The sequence below is a fragment of the Pseudophryne corroboree genome, chromosome 2 (genome assembly GCF_028390025.1).
Source record: "Pseudophryne corroboree isolate aPseCor3 chromosome 2, aPseCor3.hap2, whole genome shotgun sequence".
Lineage (NCBI taxonomy): Eukaryota > Metazoa > Chordata > Amphibia > Anura > Myobatrachidae > Pseudophryne > Pseudophryne corroboree.
Genome location: NC_086445.1, coordinates 183393040 through 183418080, shown reverse-complemented (window position 1 = coordinate 183418080; position 25041 = coordinate 183393040). Strand labels below are relative to the sequence as shown.

General features: G+C 45.0%; 1 long non-coding RNA gene across 1 annotated transcript in view; it reads left to right on the top strand.

Moving 5' to 3' along the window:
* Nucleotides 1-18257, top strand: part of LOC135050619 (uncharacterized) — a 117402-nt gene extending 99145 nt beyond the window's left edge. Inside the window, exons 3-4 of the long non-coding RNA XR_010241699.1 lie at nt 16926-17134; nt 17935-18257. This is a non-coding gene — a long non-coding RNA (uncharacterized LOC135050619). The remainder of the gene's footprint in view (nt 1-16925; nt 17135-17934) is intronic.
* The last annotated feature ends 6784 nt before the right edge of the window (nt 18258-25041 follow it).

Sequence of the window (25041 nt, the reverse complement as noted above, 5' to 3'; positions counted from 1 at the left end):
CTAGGACGTCAGAGAAAATAAGATTTTACTCACCGGTAAATCTATTTCTCGTAGTCCGTAGTGGATGCTGGGCGCCCATCCCAAGTGCGGATTGTCTGCAATACTTGTATGTAGTTATTGCCTAACTAAGGGTTATTGTTGAGCCATCTGTTGAGAGGCTCAGTTATATTTCATACTGTTAACTGGGTGTAGTATCACGAGTTATACGGTGTGATTGGTGTGGCTGGTATGAGTCTTACCCGGGATTCAAAATCCTTCCTTATTGTGTCAGCTCTTCCGGGCACAGTATCCTAACTGAGGTCTGGAGGAGGGTCATAGTGGGAGGAGCCAGTGCACACCAGATAGTACCTAATCTTTCTTTTAGAGTGCCCAGTCTCCTGCGGAGCCCGTCTATTCCCCATGGTCCTTACGGAGTTCCCAGCATCCACTACGGACTACGAGAAATAGATTTACCGGTGAGTAAAATCTTATTTTTCCAAATACTGGCCCCTTGGGTGTTATATTGTGTTACAAAGGGACATGTGAATTGTTTCTTACTTACATCTAGATCTATTGTTTCTTTATATTGTAATAAATCGTTTCTTTCCAAAAAATACACAAAAAGCATCAGATGTGAAGGAATTTGTTCATTATATGGGAATAAAGGTGGATAAAGTAGAAAAAGAGATATGTGAAGTGAAACTGAAAAAATTTAGGCATGATAAGGAGATCTATGAAAAAGGCCAGGTAAAGAACTGGTCTGCAAATAGGAGAGATCAGCGCGGATTTAATTTAGAAAATGCAAAACCAAAATATAGAGAACGAAGGAATACCTTAAAAAAATCAGAATATGTATCTACCCCAAGTAGAAAGGAAAATCGCTTCGAAAATACACAGAATATGGATAGATGGCAAAGAGTGCCGAGAGAAAAAGCATGGAGAGGATCATTTAAAGAAAAATATTATTCACCTTTAGTCCAACGTAATAGATTTCAGGTATTAAGATCTAAAAGGGAGTAAGATCAGTCTTTTTTAGAGAGATCGCAGAGAAACCGTGGTTATATACCACAAGAGAGATCCAACAAAGAACCCCTTTTTATGTCCAGAAAACGTTTCAGAGAAGACGAGGTAAAAGAGGAGGAAAGAATACAGCAAAACAACAAAAAAAGACCTCGCAATTAGGAAAAGCGACTGGCATATTAAATTTATCAAAGATTACCCTCACAGATAATCAGCAAAATTTATTAAGTAGAGGTATGTCATTTGCCCCAGCGGTGGGTGTTAATAAATTTAATCTTCAGATAGATTTAAATTTATATATGCGCAAGTTGACCCTACAGAGGCATTTCATTAAGAATAAAGGTCAAGCTGCTGTTAAAAACTGGGAAAATGGGAAAGTGGCTAACATCACAGGGTTAAAAAATAAAAGTACCTATTATCAATTAGAATCTAGAGGATCACACCTAGACTTATTCCACCAGCTGGTGAAGAAGGATTTGGATAGATTAGATAATCATATCCAAATAGATGAGAGAAATTTGACTAAAGCTGAATTCACTGCGCTTAAAAAATTAACTACAAATAATGAGCTAGTTGTTAAACAAGCTGATAAGGGGAGGAACTTGTGTTGATGGATAGAGATAATTATGTAAATGAAATGCAAAGATTACTTTCTGACTCTATATCCTATGAAAAAAATTAAGAAGGATCCCACACAGGAGTTTGTGATTAAATTACAGGGGTTATTGAAGAAAGGATTGGATGATAGTTTAATCAGCAGAGATGAATACAGTTAAATGTGGACTGAAAATCCCAGAGTGGCAATTATATATCATTTACCCAAAATTCATAAAAATCGGGGCGCGCCTCCTGGCCGCCCGATTGTATCGGGGATTCAGTCCCTCACAGCAAGAGTCCCAGAGTTTGTAGATATTAATATAAAAAAGTATGTTCCTCTATTAACATCCTACGTGTGAGACTCAACGTCCATCCTACAGGTCTTTGAAAATTTTGTGTGGAAAGATAGTTATCTATGGGGGACTATTGATATTAATTCACTTTATACGTCTATCCCGCATAATAAAGGGCTGCAATGTATTAAGACGGTGTTATCTAGGGATCCAGAAATACAAAACATCAGATCAGATTTTTTATTGGATTGTTTAGAGTTTGTTTTACAGCACAACTATTTTACGTTTTTGGGGGAATATTTCATTCAGCGCTGCGGGACAGCGATGGGGACGATTTGTGCCCCAAGTTTCGCCAATTTATACCTTGGCGAATTGGAACGGGAATGTATTTATAATGACAATCCTTATAAGAATAATTTGGTTATATACAAACGTTATATCGATGACCTGATAATTGTGTGGGATGGGTCAGAAGAATCATTTGGAGACTTTGTTCACCATTTACATCAGAATGAATATAATCTAAGTTTTACTTATAATGTTAATAAGGTGGAGATTCAATTTCTGGATCTAACTTTAAGTGTGGATAAGGATTCATTGGTGGTCGATACTTGTACATTTTTCAAACCTGTAGACAGTAATAATTACCTGAAGTATAACAGCTGTCATTATAACAGATGGGGAAAAAAATCTACCTTTTTCACAGCTATTGAGACTGAGGAGAATTTGTAATCTGGTTGAGAAATTTGAAGAACAATCACATATTTACATTAAACGTTTTCAGGGGAAAGGATATCCTCAGACTGTAATAGATTCAGCTCTAGATAGAACAAGACTTTTGGAAAGAAAATATTTATTACAATATAAAGAAACAATAGATCTAGATGTAAGTAAGAAACAATTCACATGTCCCTTTGTAACACAATATAACAGCCAAGGGGCCAGTATTCGGAAAATATTAGATAAACACTGGCACGTGATTAAGATGGATCCAATTCTTGGGGAAAAGGTTCCAGATAAACCAGACTTAGTCTTAAGGAGAGCAAAGACATTAAAAAATTATCTGGCACTGAGTGAGTTACCTCCAATATCCAAGCAGTTGAATATGGGGGTTAATACCTTCTTGCAGAAAAATGAAGGTTTCTATACCTGTGGCTGTTGCAAAATGTGTTCACATGGGCTAGCAGGAACAAAAATTTTTAAAGATAGCTCTGGGAAAAATGAACATAAGGTGAAGAATATATTAATTGTAATAGTACTTTTGTAATATATATGTTAATCTGTAATTGCGGGAAAAAATATATTGGTAAGACCAAGAGAGTACTTAAATTGCGAATTCTTGAGCATTACAGAAATATTAAAAATAAACTTGGACAATCATAGCGTTCCTCGCCATTTTAAAACATGCCAGAATAGTAATCCTCATTTGATGAGATTTATGGGGTTAGAACAAGTGGTTCTAGATCCTAGAGGAGGTGACAGATTGAAACTTTTAGCTAAACGAGAAAGTTACTGGATATTGGCTTTAAATACGCTGTCACCTGCCGGATTAAATGAGGGGTTTGATATTATCCCGTTTATTAAATAAATTGACATGTCAGGAAAGGTGTTAGCTATTTATTCCTGGGAGTCAATTCTAGCTTGCTATCCCTAGCAGTGGTATGGTTTTATTTTAATTAATTATCACTACCATTTTATTAATTATCACTGATGTGTTTTACTTATTTTATTATGGTTTTTGTATGCCTGTAAAAATAGTTTTTACATGTTTATTATATATGTAATTTTATGTATAACATTATGTGCACCTTTGCAGTTGTAATGAACATTAGAGGAAAAGGTGTTTCAGCATTTGTGAATGAAAAGGTGTTTAGCGTCTGTGATTGATGTATATAGCATCACTCCCCCGTGGCCGGGATTGGTCCGGTGGAGTTGAAATAGAGAGTTTGAGCTATGCTAGGCCAGCCCTCTGACGAAGTCCTGAGTGATGAAACCGGTAGGGGCGTGGCCTAGCAGGAGGATCTTTGTGCAGCCGAGAAGCACCTTTCACAGACGGTGAAGTCCGGTATTGATCTTGCACTTGTTATACTTACGGTGGTTTATACCGCCGCTTGTGGTACGTGTTCTTACCTAATGTGTGTCGGATTGTTGTAATAAACTACAATTTTAAAACTGATACGCACTATGGAGCGCTCCTTTTCTTCCATTTAATTACAGAATTCATTACCAACTGTGGGTATTGGTGTCCAGTGGAGCTGCCGATTCAAAGTATCTTGGTGCTTACGGGGATATATTGGAATCCATTTGAAAGCGTGGACATTCTTCTTTTTTACAGCTGAAACTGGGACTTGTGGTTCCACAGTAAAACACTTGCAAAGAGGAATGCTATTTGCGCATAAACTGTTTTCTGTTGTACATTATATATACACTGAATTGAAAAAAGAGGGGTGAAATCCTTAATGGCGCTAATAGTAAACCGATTGCTGCCTTCTTGGTCCAACGGTGGACTTATCCCAGGTAGTCCAAAAGTGGAACAGAAAGAGTTGTGGTGGTGTGGACTAGATGGCGCTATCGCTCAAGCGGTGATGGTGAATATGTGAGTGCTCAAAAAAATACTTAGCTGTGCCGTCTCCGGATGAAAAGTCAAGGATGTTCTATGTTCAATTGTTGATGGAGAGCTCAACCGTGTTTGAAAAATAGGAAATAAAACAGAAGTATACAATGTGTAGTATTGTCACGTGAAACAAAATGAAGAAATATGTAGTCTATGGTTTTTGCCGATATAGGCTAGTAGGCTTCACTAGGCAATGTAAATGGTCGGAGAATTGGTGATGTTTTTAAACCAAAATATGGAAACAGTATTCTCATATAAACACACCTGACTTACAAAAAGACAGATGTTGGCATGCCCATAAGGGTATCTTTTCAAGGTGTGACATGCTCTTTATCGATTGGTGGTTGAAGACCAGGGTCTAAATGGTATCTGCTATTGTGAGAGAGGGGCGTACCTAACACTCACGTGAGGGACAGTCGATATCCTCATATAGCGGTTTCTTTCAAGGACATCGTTCCAAAGGGGTTACCATGGTGGTTAAATATCCGATGCTGGAATACTCGACCATATATGAAATGTGAAAAAGAAGTACACAATGTGTAGTATATCCAAAGAACGTGTGGTATCTTTACCACTGTTTATAGGCGTACTTAATTTCAAAATTATAAGTATCTTTCTATGCTGGTAACGAAACCATAGAATACCCATAAACACACCTGACTTACATAGAGACAGGTGTCTGGACGCCCATAACAGTATCTTTCATGAAATATGGGGTTCTCTATCAGTCAGTGGTAGATAGCCAAACTTATAATAGCGAGGGAGGCGTACCTAACACTCACGTGCAAAACGGTTAGTGTCCTCATATAGCGGTTTCTTTCAAGGACCTCGATCCAGGAATAGTAAAAAGTAAAATTTATTCAAAGTACATAACATAAAAAACAGGCTGATCTTAGCGTAAGAGTCCGGCTCTGATGGAAGTGAGAACCGTCTTGGAACAATAAGTGGCCAACTTTGAGGTTCCAAAAAAAAGTAATTATGACAAGGTCCTACCTTCCTTCAGAGTCCAATAGACAGGTCCGCTGTTGAAGAGCCCCCTCTAATCCAACGCGTTTCGAGTCAGGAGACTCTTTTTCAAGGCATGGATTAAGTCATTAAGTCATGGATTAAGTCATGGATTAAGCCATTAAGTCAAGCCATGAGACAGCCGGCCACCCCAAAAGGGGTACTGTACATTGGGAGACATCAGATCCAGAATGGAGCATAGTAAGAGACCGTAGGATGAAATATAGGACATCAGCAGAGAGGTACCCCGAAAGGAGGGAATATCCCACAAGAAATGATTTACACAGATATCCAGTAAGGTCCAGTATGAGATCAGGGGAGAGGAATGAATGACCCTATCGGAGGGAGAGAGTGACCTCGAGGAATAACATTCTGGATAGACATAGGACACGGAATTACGATTCCCGACCCAATAGGGATGAAAATAGGAACAGACTTGCACCCCTTGAAAATTTCAGGGACAGATCTCCTTTTTTAGGAGGGGGCAACAGGAGGTTTCCACGCAGGGATTGAATTATAAAAAAAATAAGGAGGGGCAAAAGGGGGGGGGCTGAAAACAAAGAAAGAAAAGAGCAAAGAGGGGCATAAGAATTTGAGTAAGACAAGGAAGATCCCCAGTATGGTTATGAATAATGAGAAAACGGTCGTTCCATCAGAGGGAGGAATAGAAACAGTGAAGATCTTCAATTTAAGCACGCACGTATTAACAGACGCTGAGACCAGAGTACTTGGGAAGGGACTGAAGTATGCCCCAACAACAACTCTCAACAAATTTTCAGTGTTTGTCGATGTTAACAAATTCATATGGAAATTGTGCATAAAGATTTTTTTCTGTCTAAAGAAAGCGAGTCTATAGAGGTTGCAGAACCCATAGAACGGGACGCCACCCCCTTTAGACCCAAGTCCATCTTTTACCCCTTCATTGATACATTCTGCACCCCAGTACAAGACGACATTAGAAAAATTGAAAGTAGGGGTATCAAACATAATTTAACAACGAAGGAACGGAAAGCTCTTAGAGATCTCAAGACAAACACGGAAATAGTTGTCAAGCCTGCGGATAAGGGTGGAGGCATAGTAGTTATGGACAAGGCCTGGTCTGAGATTGTGGTCTACAGACAACTAAACGAGGGGTGTACTTACCAGAAACGAAGGAGTAATCCCACGAAGAGGATAATGGGAGAACTACATACCTGATCGAAAGTTACCGACAGAAGGGAGTCCTGGAAGAAAGGGAACAAAAATTCATCTGGAATCCGTAACCAATGACACCAGTGCTGTATGTTCTTCCAAAGGTTCACAAGGATCCGATACAACCACCAGGTAGACCTATAGTATCTGGGATTGATTCCATTACCGCCAATATGTCAGAATTTATTGACCATTACCTCCAACCCCTTGTACTCACGAATAAGTCCCATGTCAAAGACACTAAAGATGTACTTGCGTTTCTACCAACGATAACGTGGGAAGAGGAATACATACTGGTGACGGGAGATGTCAAATCTCTATATACAATAATTGACCATACTGCGGGCATAAACGCAGTCACTGGATACCTAGCAAATAGCAGTATAGAGAAGGGGTTACAGGAGTTCCTAATTGAAGGAATCACCTTTATTTTGAACAATAATTATTTTATGTTTGCAGGAGATTTCTTCCTGCAGAAGGTTGGCACAGCCATGGGCACTAGGTTCGCCCCGAGTTACGCTAACATCTTCATGGGACAGTGGGAGCTCGATTACATCTGGAGCAACAATCCCCACGGGGCGAACCTAGTGTCCTGGATTCGTTATATAGACGATGTGCTGTTTGTATGGAAGGGGGGTGCTGATCTCCTCATAGAATTTTTTGGTTACCTCAATACAAACGAGTTGAGTATACAATTTTCGTTTGAAAGTAGTCCAGTGTCCGTCAATTTCTTGGATCTGACTATTTATGCGGAGGACGGAATTCTGAAGACAAAGGACCTACACTAAGCCAACTGATTCACAGGTGTATATTCATCCCACTAGCTATCATCACAGTAACTGGTTAAATAGTATACCGGGTGGTCAATTGAAACGGGTCAAACGTAATTGCACAGATGAGAACGTGTACCAACAACAAGCGGGTCAGCTCACGTCAAGATTTAAGAAAAGTGGATATGCTCCAACAATAGTAGATAATGCCTTGAATACAGTGGAAACCCTGGATAGAGTGAAATTATTAGAGAAATCAGGAACGGGCCATTCGGAAGGGCAGTATAAATTCCAATGGGCGTTCATCACAGGGTATAATTCACAGCATAAGGCAGTAGAAAAATCTTTTTATAAACATTGGGGAATCCTCAAAAAGGATCCCGTTCTGGGTAAAGCCATACCAGAGAAAAAAGCAGCGAATATAGGGAGTAAAGTGGTGAGGAGTATGCACCCTGGGACACAAGTAAGGAATAGTATCCGGACAATAGGATTCCACCGCTGTGGAAGCTGCTTGGGATGCAGAAATATAAGAAGTAAGCAAAGGAAAATTGAGAAAATAGAGCTGAACAGTGTGAAAATCAAAATAGAGAAATTCATAACGTGCAACAGTAGGAACGTGATATATATAATAGAATGTTCTTGCAAGTTGGTCTACGCGGGTAGAACGTCTAGACCAGTGGTTTCCAAACTTTATTGAATCACGGCGCCCTAGAATATCAGAATTTTTTTCATGGCACCCCTAGGCCAAAAATTTCTTATTAAGAAATTTAGAAAGAAATATTACATTAAGTAGATTGTGTTTATATGTCATCCTTAGGGTCAGTTGTGTGGTGAGGGACACGATTCGCTTCTGTTTGGCCACATATTTTATGACTGGCAGCCACCAGCACTGGTTTTGCCTATTATATTGACCATGAATAATTTGAATTGGTCCTGGACCACCAACCCAGGGCACCCCTGCAAGTGTCCCGAGGCACCCCAGGGAGCCACGGCACACAGTTTGGGAACCACTGGTCTAGACCATTAAAAACCCGGTTGGGGGAACACCTCCGGAATATAAGGAAAGGCCTCGACACACATTCACTATCTAGCCACTTTAAAAGCAGACACAATTGTTCAATTGAACATATTAGAAGGTTTGCAGGGATTAGACTGATTGAGGGGCACTGCCGACAAAGGGACACAGGGACACAATTGGCGAAAACGGAGATGCGGACCATATATGAACTTAATACTTTGAAACCAAATGGACTCAACTCCGATTTCGAATTGAAATGGTTTTTATGATTATGTACTGGCCAATGTATGATGAAGCATGTCTTTTTAGTATAATATCATGGGTCTAGGAGTTATAAATAAGACAGACAAACATGTATTTTTTTATACGATTGAATTAGACTATATGTATAGAAATACTTTTGATTATGCGTCCTTTATAATATATACCCCTTCTTTTTGTGTTTGAGGTGAAACTGCTAAACAAACCCGCATTATATGACATGTGACTCTGTATAAGGATGGGATGTATTAGGATATGGAAGGAGGAATAGGAACTATACAGGATAATGATACATTAAGAAATAACATCACACTGAATGAACTGTACGGGACTGTGTACTGTCTCCATGACAACCAATCCGGAAAGAAGCTGTGCGGGGAGCATTCTCGATGTCCATTTATGGTTACCATGGTAACCGTGTGGAGGAGGAAGTGACGCGCCGGACATATAAAGAAAATCAGCCGTGGAAGGAAGACCCGAGCAGCTGCAAGGAGGGTTGCCATGGAGACGCGGCGGTTAGCGCTGACGTCATCACTGGGGTAATAGTGTCGGGCGGCTCCCATGGTAACAAGGGGGCGGAGTGAAGACACATGACCGCTTAGAACAGCGGGGATTGGAACGAAGCTGTACACAGCTGGGATCAATGATTAGGATTTGAGGTTTGGATCTGATTGGATGTAAGGAGTTTAAATACCAAGTTTGTAGAGAGCAACACACTCAGCACCTTGAAAAAGACCCATGTAAAGGGTTGAAACGCGTTGGTGGGGCACAACAACGGTGACAGAGGATCTGCATCTTGCCAGGAGGAGTCAGAGGTCCAGCGAGCGGGTCCGGGTCGCCAACTGGTTTTTCATCTTCTGTCTGATTTCCAGGGATTTCTGGTAATTAAGCGAATCCTACTATCACCCAAGTTGTTTCCAGAATTCTGAGTGTTGCTTTTGGGAGGAGGACGTTTGGATTTTAGGATTTTATTGTGCATTATATGTTTTTTAGCTGATGGCACATATGGAGGATTTTTTCTGATGGGAACTGCATGACAAGTGTCGTAAAGGAGGGAGAAGAAAGATCCTACACCCTGACACTGCCTTGGTTCAAGGTTTAAAAAGGAACGTATACAATTTTCTTCCATTATATAGTTGGCGCCTACAGAGCACTGCATTTTACTTTTGCATAGATTCTTATATTGGGGGCTGTGGGGAGAGTCTCCTTGTGCACTGTCTCAGTGGGCTGCCACTATTTGCGCACACTAGGACCCACTATCTTTCATATTCATATTGGCGCTTTCACTCTAGTGGTAGCATGAGACGGAGTCTACAACCCACACAAGTGGCTCAGGTAGTGCAGCTCATCCAGAATAGCACATCAATGCGAGCTGTGGCAAGAAGGTTTGCTGTGTCTGTCAGCGTAGTGTCCAGAGCATGGAGGCGCTACCAGGAGACAGGCCAGTACATCAGGAGACGTGGAGGAGGCCGTAGGAGGGCAACAACCCAGCAGCAGGACCGCTACCTCCGCCTTTGTGCAAGGAGGAACAGGAGAAGCACTGCCAGAGCCCTGCAAAATGACCTCCAGCAAGCCACAAATGTGCATATGTCTACTCAAACGATCAGAAACAGACTCCATGAGGGTGGTATGAGGGCCCGACGTCCACAGTTGGGGGTTGTGCTTACAGCCCAACACCGTGCAGGACGTTTGCCATTTGCCAGAGAACACCAAAGTTGACAAATTCGCCACTGGCGCCCTGTGCTCTTCACAGATGAAAGCAGGTTCTCACTGAGCACATGTGACAGACGTGACAGAGCCTGGAAATGCCAAGGAGAACGTTTTGCTGCCTGCAACATCCTCCAGCATGACCGGTTTGGCAGTGGGTCAGTAATGGTGTGGGGTGGCATTTCTTTGGGGGGCCTCACAGTCCTCCATGTGCTCGCCAGAGGTAGCCTGACTGCCATTAGGTACCGAGATGAGATCCTCAGACCCCTTGTGAGACCATATTCTGGTGCGGTTGGCCCTGGGTTCCTCCTAATGCAAGACAATGCTAGACCTCATGTGGCTGGAGTGTATCAGTAGTTCCTGCAAGACGAAGGCATTGATGCTATGGACTGGCCCGCCCGTTCCCCAGACCTGAATCCAATTGATCACATCTGGGACATCATGTCTCGCTCCATCCACCAACGCCACATTGCACCACAGACTGTCCAGGAGTTGGCGGATGCTTTAGTCCAGGTCTGGGAGAAGATCCCTCAGGAGACCATCCGCCACCTCATCAGGAGCATGCCCAGGCATTGTAGGGAGGTCATACAGGCACGTGGAGGCCACACACACTACTGAGCCTCATTTTGACTTGTTTTAAGGACATTACATCAAAGTTGGATCAGCCTGTAGTGTGTTTTTCCACTTTAATTTTGAGTGTGACTCCAAATCCAGACCTCCATGGGTTAATAAATTTGATTTCCATTGATAATTTTTGTGTGATTTTGTTGTCAGCACATTCAACTATGTAAAGAACAAAGTATTTAATAAGAATATTTCATTCATTCAGATCTAGGATGTGTTATTTTAGTGTTCCCTTTATTTTTTTGAGCAGTGTATATATATATATATATATATATATATATATATATACACACACACACACACACACACACACACACACACACACAAACAGAAAACCCAGCACTCACCATAGCAAGCTCACTTATCCTCAATACATCAGTAAATAAATGATGGGGGTTTAGTTAGTGAATTGGCCAATACACAAAAGCCTGCAAACTGATCGCCAAAGTTTGCAGGCTTCTGTGCATCCCACTGGTGGTGTGGACGCTAAATGTACAATTGAGATTGACGTAGACCCAGAATAGAGGTGCTAATCATGTTGGTGGCCTTTACCAGGGACCATCGCAAGAGCTTTTTGGCTTTGCTGTGGTTGGATACACAGGTCGCGGCCCTCTGATTGTACCAGCTGGTGTGTACAAAGGCAGACAGTGAGACTGGTCACTGGGAGGTGTAGTGGAGAGTAGGTTATAGAAATGGGTCAGAACCAGGTGGGCATCATGGTACCAGGGGGCAGGCAGAATCAGGTCAGGAGAATAGCCAAAGTCAAAACCAGAAAGTAACAAGAAGCAGTACCAAAGGAGCAGATGAAGAGAATCATCAGATGTACTAGATCTGAACACAACAGGGAGTGCTTAATGTGTTCCTAGAGAGATAGTGGAACGCACCCCGAGCCGCCCTCTCTGGATGGTGCAAGTAGAAAAAATGTTTTATAGGTACTGTGTGTGCGCTGCAAAAAAAATGTGCGTGGTCAATTAAAATGGGGGCGTGATACACATATGGGGGGGCCATATGCACATATGACCCCAACAGTGCCAGATATACATTGCCCCAGAGTGCCAGATACACATTGCCCCAGAGTGCCAGATACACACTGCCCCCACAGTGCCAGATACACAAATGGCCCCACAGTGCCAGATACACAAATGCCCGCACAGTGCCAGATATACATTGTCCCACAGTGTCAGATACACAAATGCCCCCACAGTGCCAGATACACAAATGCCCCACAGTGCCACATACACAAATGCCCCCACAGTGCCGGATATACATTGCCCCACAGTGTCAGATACACAAATGCCCCCACAGTGTAAGATACACAATGCCCCCACAGTGCCAGATATACATTGCCCCACAGTGTCAGATACACATTGCCCCCACAGTGTCAGATACACAATTGCCCCCACAGTGCCAGATACACACACAGTGGCAGATACACAATTGCCCCCACAGTGCTAGATACACATTGCTCCACAGTGTCAGATACACAAATGCCCCAACGTCAGATACACATTGCCCCAGAGTGCCAGATTCACAAATGCCCCCACAGTGCCAGATACACAAATGCCCCCACAGTGCCAGATATACATTGCCCCACAGTGCTAGATACACAAATGCCCCCACAGTGCCATATATACATTGCCCCACAGTGCCAGATACACAAATGCCCCCACAGTGTCAGATATACATTGCCCCACAGTGCCAGATACACAAATGCCCCAACAGTGCCAGATATACATTGCCCCACAGTGCCAGATACACAAATGCCCCCACAGTGTCAGATATACATTGCTCCACAGTGCCAGATACACAAATGCCCCCACAGTGCCAGATGCACAATGCCTCCACAGTGCCAGATATACAAATGCCCCCACAGTGCCAGATACACAAATGCCCCCACAGTGCCAGATACACAAATGCCCCCACAGTGTCAGATATATATTGCCTCACAGTGCCAGATACACAAATGCCCCCCCAGTGCCAGATACACAAATGCACCCACAGTGCCAGATATACATTGCCCCACAGATCCAGATATACAAATGCCCCCACAGTGCCAGATACACAAATGGCCCCAAAGTGCCAGATACACAAATGCTCCCACATGCCAGATATACATTGCCCCACAGTGTCAGATACACAAATGCCCCAGTATCAGATACACATTGCCCTAGAGTGGCAGATGCACAAATGCCCCCACAGTGCTAGATACACAAATGCCCCCACAGTGCCAGATATACATTGCCACACAGTGCCAGATACACAAATGCCCCCACAGTGCCAGATATACATTGCCCCACAGTGCCAGATACACAAATGCCCCCACAGTGCCAGATATACAAATGCCCCCACAGTGCCAGACACACAAATGCCCCCACAGTGCCAGATATACATTGCCCCACAGTGCCAGATACATAAATGCCCCCACAGTGCCAGATATTCATTACCCCACAGTGCCAGATACACTTTGCCCCACAGTGCCAGATACACAAATGCCCCCACAGTGCCAGATATACAAATGCCCCCACAGTGCCCCAGATATACTAATGCCCCCACAGTGCCAGATATACAGTGCTCCCCCCCACCACCACCACTGCCTCTTGTTTCTGCTGTGTGAGGAGAGGAGAGCGCAGCGCCTCTCCTGCCCCTCAATGCTCGTGAAGTCTGGTCGGTCTCTGCAGCTCCGGCGGCAGGTATCTCAAAGGAGGCACCGGTTCGTTAACCAATCAGAGCTCGCGCACCGGCAGCCAGTCAGGAGCCGCGGCTGCCGGTCCTAGCAAACTCGTGCCTTATGAGATTCACCCAGCCACCGCAGCCGCCAGAGACTGGACAATCCATCCCAGAGAATTGAGGGGCAGGAGAGGCGCTGCAGTCAGTGGGAGGCAGGTATGGTGGACGCTCACATAGCAGTCAGTGGGAGGCAGGTATGGTGGACGGCCTGGCGGCACGGCGTACCTGCTGGGAATTTCTTACCGGTACACTGTACCACCCCGTACTATCTAACAATATCTCCCAGCTCATTCTTCCGTTCTGCACAAGATCTGCATCTCTCATACACGTGCTCCCAGTCACGGTTACAGTACTTTTCTTGTGCATAACCCACTCAGTGCAATGCCGAAGACTCTCCTCTAGTCTCCAAGACTTTAAGTATATCCTGAGAATTCACCTCTTTGGGCATCTTACCATATTCCAGAACCACCCACATTACCTCCATAAGCTATCCTACCCAATTATCGTCTACAAAGTCCACACATAACTTTACATATTTTCTCTTTCTACATCCCTTGGCCAATATAGCTGTGTAACTGGATCATACAGCCCATCAAAAACCTCTGCAATATGGCTAGGCTTGATTTATGTGCACATCTTATCCCTCACACAGATCTTGCTCCTGATACAGCTCTTCCCTCACACATCTTATACCTCATACAGATCTTCCACGTGACACAGCTTTTCCCCTCACAGCTCTCACTGTTATGAGTCGCTGCTGCGGCTCATTTCTGTTTGTGTTTTTGGTTGTCTCCTAGCAACCTGGAAGTTGGCTACTGTGTGTAGCAGCACACCTGTTTGGGAATGCTTCATTACCTGACTCCAGCCTGTTTCTTGTGAAAGTCAGGAGCTTGATGGATGGGCAGCAGCACAGCTGCAGAGAGTTTGTAATTAGGGAGGGCTGGCTGTCCTGTGACTCTCATTGGCTCTTGTCTCCTATATATGTGTTGTCTGTCAATCACTCCTTGCTGGTCAAAGCCTCTGGTCACAGCTGAAGCCCTTGTCGCAAGGAGTCCCAGTCTGTTGATTTCTCTAGCTTGTTCATCAGTACCCATCCCCAGACAGTGTTCCTGTGTCCAGCCGTAGTTCTGCACCTTTTGTCTGCCGAGCTGTACCTTGTATTTTACTCTAAGCTCTAGTTAATACTTTTCTGTTAAACACTTGTGCACTAGTATTTCCCAGTAGTTATTGCTCCTCCAAGTCCGGATGCAGCTCCCCAGTTGTTGTTTTTTCCATAATCTCCTCTGTCTCTTTCGCCCCGCAGTTTTGTCACTCCCTTTCCTTTCATACCTCAATTCCAGCCTTATCGCCGTTGTTTGTCTTCTGTTAGCCCTATTCTCTTCTGCTCTGTAGTGTATTTCCGGTACTCGCTCCCATTAGCATTGATTCAGGTCACTCAGGGGTTGAGCTCATACTACCGCCAGTGGCGTAAGTCCTGGTGGACATCCCAGTACCGGTAGGCGCATCAAGCCTTATGGGAAAAGTGGCTCTTATAGGCATGAAGACCTGCTGATAGGTTCTGTGAGTCTCAATCCTGGGTGTACAGGGGTCACTGGCAGAAGACCTTCAGAGAACCGGACCCACTCATCTTTATTATTAGCATGTGGAAACCTATAATGCTATAATGTGAATTTCGTCTCATACCGTGTGCTATAATGTGAATTTCGGCTCATTCTGTGTGCTATAATGTGAATTTCGGCTCATGCACTGAAGGGCACACCCCCTTTTGTGTGGCGACGTCCCCTTTTCAGGAGCGCGCGCCCCCCTTTGCCGCGCACATAATTACAACCTTCCCTTCTCCATACTCCCACTTCAAAATTTCCACTTGGGTGCTACTACTGTGGGCATTATTACTATTGTGTGACCACGCCCCTTTCTTTTTGAGACCACACCCCCTCTTTGCCGCGTGCGACTACGGCGCGCGCAATACCTTTATTACATGGGCACCGTGGGGAGGTAGGTGAGTTCCACCACCTCTCTAGGACCACTTTAAGCACTGGAGGAGGGTAGAACTGGACATTGATGTGGTGCATACTGGCTACACTTTTTATCAGGATTTAGATCTTATTTAGTTATTGCCGCTATTCACGGCAATAAGAAATTAACATTCTCCTGGATGTATTAAAAATCACATGCAGGGGTCCCTGCGATGTACAAGACATGAAAAGATTGCTAAAGTGACTAAGCGCGCATATGCAGCGATCATTGCCGTGGAGGGTTCAGGAGAACGTAGCCAATAGGCTACATTGGCTGACGCCATTTTCAGCATTGTAAATTTGGCAGCCCCCCTACGGGGGCTGCAGCTACTGTCGTTAATGTAGGGCTATGAACAGAGCCGGCCTTAGGCATAGGCAAACTAGGCAAATTCCTAGGCATTTGGTATGCTTAGGGGCACCAGCAGCTTCTGCTGATTAAAATGATATGTGGCATGCCTATATTCTGTGTGTGACTGCGGCTGTATCTGCATACGAAATGCTACGTTGGAGTGTATTCCTGGATATCACTGTAATGTAGCATTTCGTATGCAGATACAGCCATAGTCACACACAGAATATGGGCATGCTGCATATCATTTTAATCAGCAGAAGCTGCTTGTGCATCCTAGCCACATAGTGATGCAAATAAGATGCATTTTCATAACCAAAAGGCGCCCGACGTTAGCAGAGCTGCCAGCTGACTCATGCCAGGCATCTCCTGCAGAACTAGCGGCGGTGCTAGGGGGCACCAGCCAAAATCTTGCCTAGGGCATCATATTGGTTAGGGCCGGCTCTGGCTATGAAGATATCTGCTGCCGTCCGTCCCTCGTACATTCAGGGGCTCCTAAATATTTGTGAATATCCCCGAAAATGGGTGTTTTTGAGAGGATATGCCACAAATATTATTTGCTATATAGGCATGTGTAGTGTTTTATATAGGACTGTGCTACATTTGGAGTATATCCACTGCTAACACTGTGCTCAGTGCCATGCTCACAGCTTCACAATTCTTTTATTGAATAGGGGAAGAGTTTAGGGGAAAATATCCTCATTTTACAAAAAAAATAATAATGTGTAAATAACGCAAGCTATTGTATTCAGCAGAATCTACCAGGCATAGAATCATGGAAGACTGATGACAGACATAGACCAGTGAGCCAGGCACTGCTCACAAAAAAGGGATTGAAAACATACATAAGTATAAAATAATATAAAAGAACACTGTGCAGGGCTGTAGAGACTAATGCATTGGCCTTCACACAAAGATGAAGGCAAAGGAAGAAGGAGAACGGGAAGACGGAACATAAAACCTAGTAAGCTAAATAAAGATCAGCCCTCTCAGTCTGTTGGATCCTCATGGGGAGGGACACCATAAGGGCAGTCATACCACGGGGACCACAACGCTTGATATTTAGGATTGGATACCCTACACGTGCACATACATTTTTCATCATTCATAGGGCGGGATATATCAACATACATCGCCACCCTCGCCGCCTATCGCAGCGACGTTGATCGCATATGTACTAACATATGTGATCAATATCGCAATGTGGTGACGGGGGCCCCCACGATACCTGTGAGGTGGTGTGCGGGGGGTCTCCGTCACCTCCTCGGGCTCCTCACCTGCTCCCCTGCCAGGAAGCAGGCTGTCCCCGGCACCTCCTCCTCCCCTCTGTAGCCGGAAGGAGCTCCGGCTGCGTTGCTAGGGGGATTAGGAGATTACCTTCCGGGTCCAGGCTTCCTGGAGGAAGGTATGCCGGGGGTAAGGGGGTTGGCGTCTGCGGCATGGGGCGGCGGAGGTGGCAGGTTGTGGCAGCCGGCGATGAGAAGCCCATAGGCTTCTATAGTGGCTATATACTGTGCAGCGAAAACGCGGCGGTCGGGTGTTTGTACATACGAAAATGCAATAAAACCCCCGAAAACGGGGGGTTTATCACATTTTCCCTTTAGTACATCCTGCCCCAAGTCACATTAACCAGAGCGATCCACTTTTACACACATGGGGCTTCCTGGGCCATCCTGGACCATCCATCCCATGTCTAAAATAACTATCTCTATTAAGGTTAAGTTTAAAGCATTTTAATACAGGTTAAGCAATCATTTCCTCTAGGTTACCTCAAAACAGCTTTAGAACTTAGGTGAGGGACTGGTATCACCAGCACCAGCTAATGAATAATTTCCCAGCTATCCACTCAGAATTTAACCACAGGACAGCTCTACATATGCCCCCAGGAAAACCACACGAGACAGTCAGAAGTATCACGGCTACTGACTCGGAAAAGGAGTAGTACTCTACATGTTTGATGCTTTGCATGTGTGAAGGTTGGTAAGAGGGTGACCATTAAACTTTATCAGTGGCCAGCAGAGTAGAGTGTGATCGGGAGGGGGATCTTCGAGCATAGTGCCATCTGTTCTGTTTTATAATTCATCATTATTTCAATGTTTTTTTCTTTTTATTAAATATGTATGGTTCCCCTGGCATCAATGAGCCCCCAGTCCTATGAGTCACACCTCAAATAAATAAATGAGCAATGAAACATAATTCTGGAGGTCATTTTGCATACATTTCAATTGAATAAGCTTTCATTTGAAGTTGTTGGTAGTTATTCTTGTAATTTTTCTACTCATATAAAATGCTATGCCAGATTCTAGATCTGCCAACTTGTAATTCTTTACTCTGGAAGGTAACACATCTGTAGGAAAACATTACATACAATCTCAAAAATAAAAAAATGAACACATTTAAACAAGAAAACTGTTTGTGATTTTATTTATTTTGGGATTGAGACAAAGGGGCTAACATTAACACTTTCCATGCTGACCAATTGTCCATGAGTTTTTTCTTTCTAATTGTCTTCAGTGCTAGTTGTGGGTCTCTTCTGCAATTGGCATAATAGGGAAAATTAGGAATTTAGTAGATAATCTATAGTTTACATTATTATGTAAAAAACATTTTTGCCAAGTCCCTGCTAGGAATCAATTTAAGCTTTTAAAACAGACAAGTGGAGGTGGTGTCCATAGCAACCAATCCGATTCTATTATTTTCTCTTTTGCATTCCAGAAAATAAAAGACAGACTCTTTGGTTTCATCCATTGGTGTTTCTATAATGCAGGGGTGGGGAACCTCCGGCCCGCGGGCCGTATAAGGCCCGCAAAGCCGTTTGGTCCGGCCCACCAGCTTGTGTCAGTGAGACACGCTGCCGCTCAGTCCGGCGGCAGCGTGTCTCAGCTGTCAGAACAGGGAGGAGAGCGCGGCTGTCGGGTGGGAGCGGCGGCGTGTAGGACTTGAAACCAGCCGCCGGTTCGTGAGCCAATTAGAGCTCGCGGACCGACAGCCAATCAGGACCGCGGCTGCCGGTCCGCGAGCTCTGATTGGCTCTCGAACCGGCGGCTGGTTTCAAGTCCTACACGCCGCCGCCCAACATATCCGCGCTCTCCTCCGTGTCCCGCCGAAAGCAGCACGGTAAGCAGCACGGAGGGGAGGGGAGGGGGGGGCGCATCTGTATACCTGGCACTGTGGGGGCATCTGTATACCTGGCACTGTGGGGACATCTGTTTACCTGGCACTGTGAGGGGCATTTGTATACCTGGCACTGTGGGGGCATCTGTATACCTGGCACTGTGGGGACATCTGTATACCTGGCACTGTAAGGGGCATTTGTATACCTAGCACTGTGGGGGCATCTGTATACCTGGCACTGTGGGGGGCATCTGTATACCTGGCACTGTGGGGGCATCTGTATACCTGGCACTGTGAGGGGCATTTGTATACCTGGCACTGTGGGGGCATCTGTATACCTGGCACTGTGGGGGCATTTGTATACCTGGCACTGTGGGGACATCTGTATACCTGGCACTGTGAGGGGCATTTGTATACCTGGCACTGTGGGGGCATCTGTATACCTGGCACTGTGGGGGCATTTGTATACCTGGCACTGTGGGGGCAATTGTGGATCTGGCACCGCACTATTGGGGGCATATGTGTATCACGTCCCATTTAACTGGCCACACCCATTTTTTTGGCGCGTGCGTGCCGGAGGCGCACACACACAGTACCTCTAAGGGGCAGACCTACTGGTGGGCAGGGTAATTTTTTAAGTTGAGAATTTTTGTATGGCCCCCGAAGGATTTTATAAATATCCAAATGGCTCTCGGTAGAAAAAAGGTTCCCCACCCCTGCTATAATGGGTGCAATGGGTGCAATGCACGTGGGCCCCTGTGTCCAGAGGGGGCCCACACTGCACCATTATTTTAAAACTTACCTTTCCAGAGTCCAGCATCGGGCACTGCATTTGTGATGAAAATCGCAATAAAAAAAGCCGCTGTGTATGCACAATAGTCGAATTGGGCTCGGGAACATGGCGGGGCCGGCGCCATGTTTCCGTAGACCTGCACTTGCGCAGTAGACTGCGGAGGTGTACATGGGCACCCTCCTCTGTTGAAACGCCCTGGTTTCATCCCTTGAATATTTTAGAAGCTTTAGAGGCTAATGACCACAGCCTGGAGCCTGCCATGAGTACCATTGTTGTTAGGTGGGCAAGCAAAATATTGTATGACAGAAGAATAGCTGGAATCACATGGAGAATATTGTGAGACTATGTGCAGGAAGGAAGTAGGTGATAGAAGCATACCTCCCAACTTTCACTAAGAACGATGTGGGACTCCTGCCTGCCTGAAAAAGGGGCGTTGTCTCATCAAAAGGGTGTGTGGCTTCACAGTAATGCAGGGGCGTAGTGAGGGTGGAACGAGTAGAGCTTGAGCTCCAGGCGCCACTGGGGACAGAAGGCGCCGGCTCTCTGTAACAGAGCTGAGAGCCGGGATCTCGGGGTAGGAGGAGATGACTGGAAGAGAGGGATGGGGTGGCCACCATACTGCCTGCATGTTCCATGTCACTGATTGCAGTGCAGAGAGTCCAGAGCAGTGTAGTGTGGTGTGTTGTAAGGGAAGAGGGGAGGTTTGGCGGCTTGTCAGAAGAACCTTCCTGGCTGTCAGATATCTGCATTTAATGATATGAAACATGCAGGCAGTGTGGTGGCCACTGGCCACCCCTTCCCTTTCCTCAGGCCTTTCCTTCTACCCACAGAGGTCAATCACATAGAAGCTCAGCCCCTCCAGTTTAGAATGAGGAGCTGCTCTGCTGCTGCCCTCTTGGTGAGAATTAATGTGTATACTGTGTGTATGTGTTTGTTTGTGTATACTGTGTGTATGTATTTATGTCTGTGTATACTGTGTGTGTGTGTGTGTGTGTGTGTGTGTGTGTGTGTGTGTGTGTGTACTGTATGTCTGTTTGCATATGTGTGTGTTTATGTGTATACATGTATATGTCTGTGCATATATGTGTGTATATATCTTTGTATACAGCATGTGTGAGTATATGTGTGTGTTTATGTATGTCTGTGTGTATATGTCTGTGTATGTGTGTGTGTTTATGTATGTCTGTGTGTATATGTGTATGTCTGTGTATATCTGTGTGTTTATTTGTGTATGTATATGTGCATATATCTGTGCATATCTGTGTGTATATGTATGTCTGTGTATATGTGTGTTTATGTATATCTGTGTGTGTATGCATGTGTATATCTGTGTGCATATGTGTGTGTGTGTTTATGTATGTCTGTGTATATGTGCATACCCTCCAACTGTACCTTTTTGGCAGGTACAGTATCTTTTTTTATGGACTGCTCCTGCCAAAAGGGCTTTGTACCGATTTTTGACTGTTCAAATTTCCATTGAAAGTACAGGAAAGGGGGCATGACCACGCCCACTTACCCATAGCCATGCCCCCTTTCCTTAGTTGTACCTGTTTTTATGTGTAAAATGTTGGAGGTTATGCATGTGTGTGTTTATGTATATCTGTGTGTATATGTGTATATACAGTCTGTGTGTATATTTGTGTGTATGTATTTGTGCATACAGTATATCTGTGTATATGTATGTGCTTATGTATGTGTATGCCTAAATGTGTGTGAATCTATATATATATGTATGTATGTATGTATGTATGTATGTATGTATGTGTGGTGGTGGTGGTGGTGGTGGTGGGTAGGGGCGCCGTGACATGACCCTGCTCCAGGTGTCAGGTCTCTACACTATGCCTCTGCAGTAATACCACGAGCCATGCCCCTGTTTCCCGTTACTGTGGGGGCATGCCCAGCCTCTGTGAGCTGCTGGCATATCCCCAGTCCCTTTTGTCTCCATGAATAGATGCTGTGCGTCTATTCACCGCTACTCTCCAGAAGACCAGTGAGTGACAGGAGCCTCCCAACTGCCCACCAACTGGACACTGCGGCCTGCGGGTGGGACAGCAGAACACTTTCCAAAAAATGGCAATGTCCCACAAAAATCGAGACAGTTGGGAGGTATGTAGAAGTGGAGGTATATTATAGAACTAATTCCTTGCACAATTTCCTCTGCTTTCCTTTTTCTGACAGGATGCTGATTTTTTTTTATGTCTTATGTTATAATGGAAAGTGTTTGTTATGATGGTAAATTGATAGTAAAAACAAAGAAAAGAGAAAAAAAAGACTTGCTAGAATAATATGTACATCTGGACTATAGTACCATGTAGTGGTGGTGACAATGTAACACCTCCTTCTCTGGTGCTTATTTATAATTTTCGAGGGGCACCTGCAAATATAAGGAATCCCACAGATGCGCTATGGAGGTATCCCTATCGGGACCATGCTCCTGACTGGAAAGTAAATTTGATGGCTTTGCAGTCATCATAGAAACCTATGGGGGTTGCAGATGCTGCCGGAATGGAGGGAGAGCCAATATCTGCTGCACTCTCTCCATTTACGGCTGCACCGGTCCGCAACTCCAGTAGGATTCATTGGGGACTGCAAAGCTGTCAGATTTACTTCTCATTCAGGAGCTTGGCCCCCGATAGGATTAGCCTTTAATAGCCTATGGTCTACTCATTTGCAGATTTGTTTGGCCACGGAGTAGGTAACAGGTTTTCTGTCCATCAGAGATCGAGTCAGGGAACCTCTAATAATCAGCAAACACGAGTCACACAGGATCTGCTACTAAAACCACCATGACAGAAGTGTTAGTTCATACCATGAATCCGTAGGTAAAGTAATCTGTGGTGCCCCCACCCATCAGCACAGCTGTACAGCTGAGGATGCAGCACCATGCCAACTTTGGATAATCAGCACCCACTTCCCCAAGTCTGCAGCACCAGCACACTGAACCCCCATCACCGCTTGCCCCACCAAGCAGCACCAGCACACTGATCTTACAGCTCAAACACCCCCCCACCCCCCCACCCCCCCCGGCAGCGCCAGCACATTGATCCCCCATCACTGCTTGTCCCACAAAGCAGCTCCAGCACCCTGGTCTCCCTCACAGCTCCCCAACACCACCCCCCACCCCACCCCCGCTAAGCAGAACCAGTCAGAAGGGAACACAGGATTTGCAGGAGGGGGTTTACAGAGAGGGGTGGAGCCAAGCACTGGAGTGGAGAGTGGGGAGACCCAGTATATGCCCTGTCCATGGCCCTCATTCCGAGTTGATCGCTCGCAAGGCGAATTTAGCAGAGTTGCTCACGCTAAGCCTACGCCTACTGGGAGTGTATCTTAGCTTCTTAAAATTGCGACCGATGTATTCGCAATATTGCGATTACAAACTACTTAGCAGTTTCAGAGTAGCTTCAGACTTACTCGGCATCTGCGTTCAGTTCAGTGCTTGTCGTTCCTGGTTTGACGTCATAAACACACCCAGCGTTCGCCCAGACACTCCCCCGTTTCTCCGGCCACTCCTGCGTTTTTTCCGGAAACGGTAGCGTTTTTATCCACACGCCCCGAAAACGCTGTGTTTCCGCCCAGTAACACCCATTTCCTGTCAATCACACTACGTTCGCCAGAGCGAAGAAAAAGCCGTGAGTAAAAATACTATCTTCATTGTAAAATTACTTGGCGCAGTCGCAGTGCGAATATTGCGCATGCGTACTAAGCGGAATTTCACTGCGATGCGAAGAAAATTACCGAGCGATCAACTCGGAATGAGGGCCCATAAAACTAGTGTAGATAGATAGACCTACATAAGAGGATAGATAGATAGATAGATAGATAGATAGATAGATAGATAGATAGATAGATAGATAGATAGATAGATAGATAGATAGATAGATAGATAGATAGACCAAATGTATTTCATAATAGTCATAGAGCAATCTCCATTCTATTAGAAGGTCACCACTGTATAGTAGGGGCGTTTTAAAAGAGGAGAAGACCCGCGTCCAGCTTCCGTTGCGGGCATCTCCTCTCCGGCAGCTAGTAGACTCTGGCATAATGTCTGGATTATGTTATCATTCATCCAACTGATGTGGGAGAGTGCTAAATTACCTTGCCGATGATGTGCGCTCTCCCACTTTTGGCTGCACCTTTCTGCTCGCCTGTAATTTCTGCGGATCGCCCTCTCCCAATGGCCCCTGCGCCAGCGTGAACGGGCATGCACATTTGTCATTTGTGGATGCTGGGGACCAGTGAACATGCGGAGGGGACATACCTCTCCCAGGGGCCCCAGCACCAGGCCAGACAAGGGAAAGCAGCAACGCCAGTCAGACCTGGCGGTATCGTTAAAGGTGAAGTACAAGCCGGGCAGGCGATGTGACCTTTCATACATTGGTTTGGTCACATCGCTGCCATCGCCATAACAGTGGCACTGATAAGGACGCTATGAGCGCCCTGCATTTAGCGCATAAACATGCGATGATACATTCACAGAACCAGTAACTGCAGCATTTATTGTGTGCATTTACCATTTTCTCACATAATGAACCTTTATGTATTTACTAGAGATGAGCAGGTTCGGTTCCTCGGGATCCGAACCCCCCCGAACTTCAAATATTTTACACGTGTCCGAGGCAGCCCCGGATCTTCCCGCCTTGCTCGGTTAACCAGAACGTGCCCGAACGTCATCATCCCGCTGTCGGATTCTCGCAAGATTCGTATTCTATATAAGGAGCCGCGCGTCGCAGCCATTTTCACTCGTGCATTGGAGATTGAACGGAGAGGACGCGGCAGCGTTCTCTCCCTGAAAAGCTCCGTAATCTGTGCTCAGTGTGCTGAAAATATCTGTGCTCAGTTTGCTGCAAATAATCTGTGCTCAGTGTGCTGAAAATATCTGTGCTCAGTTTGCTGCAAATAATCTGTGCTCAGTGTGCTGAAAATATCTACGTTCTCTGCCTGAAAACGCTCCATATCTGTGCTCA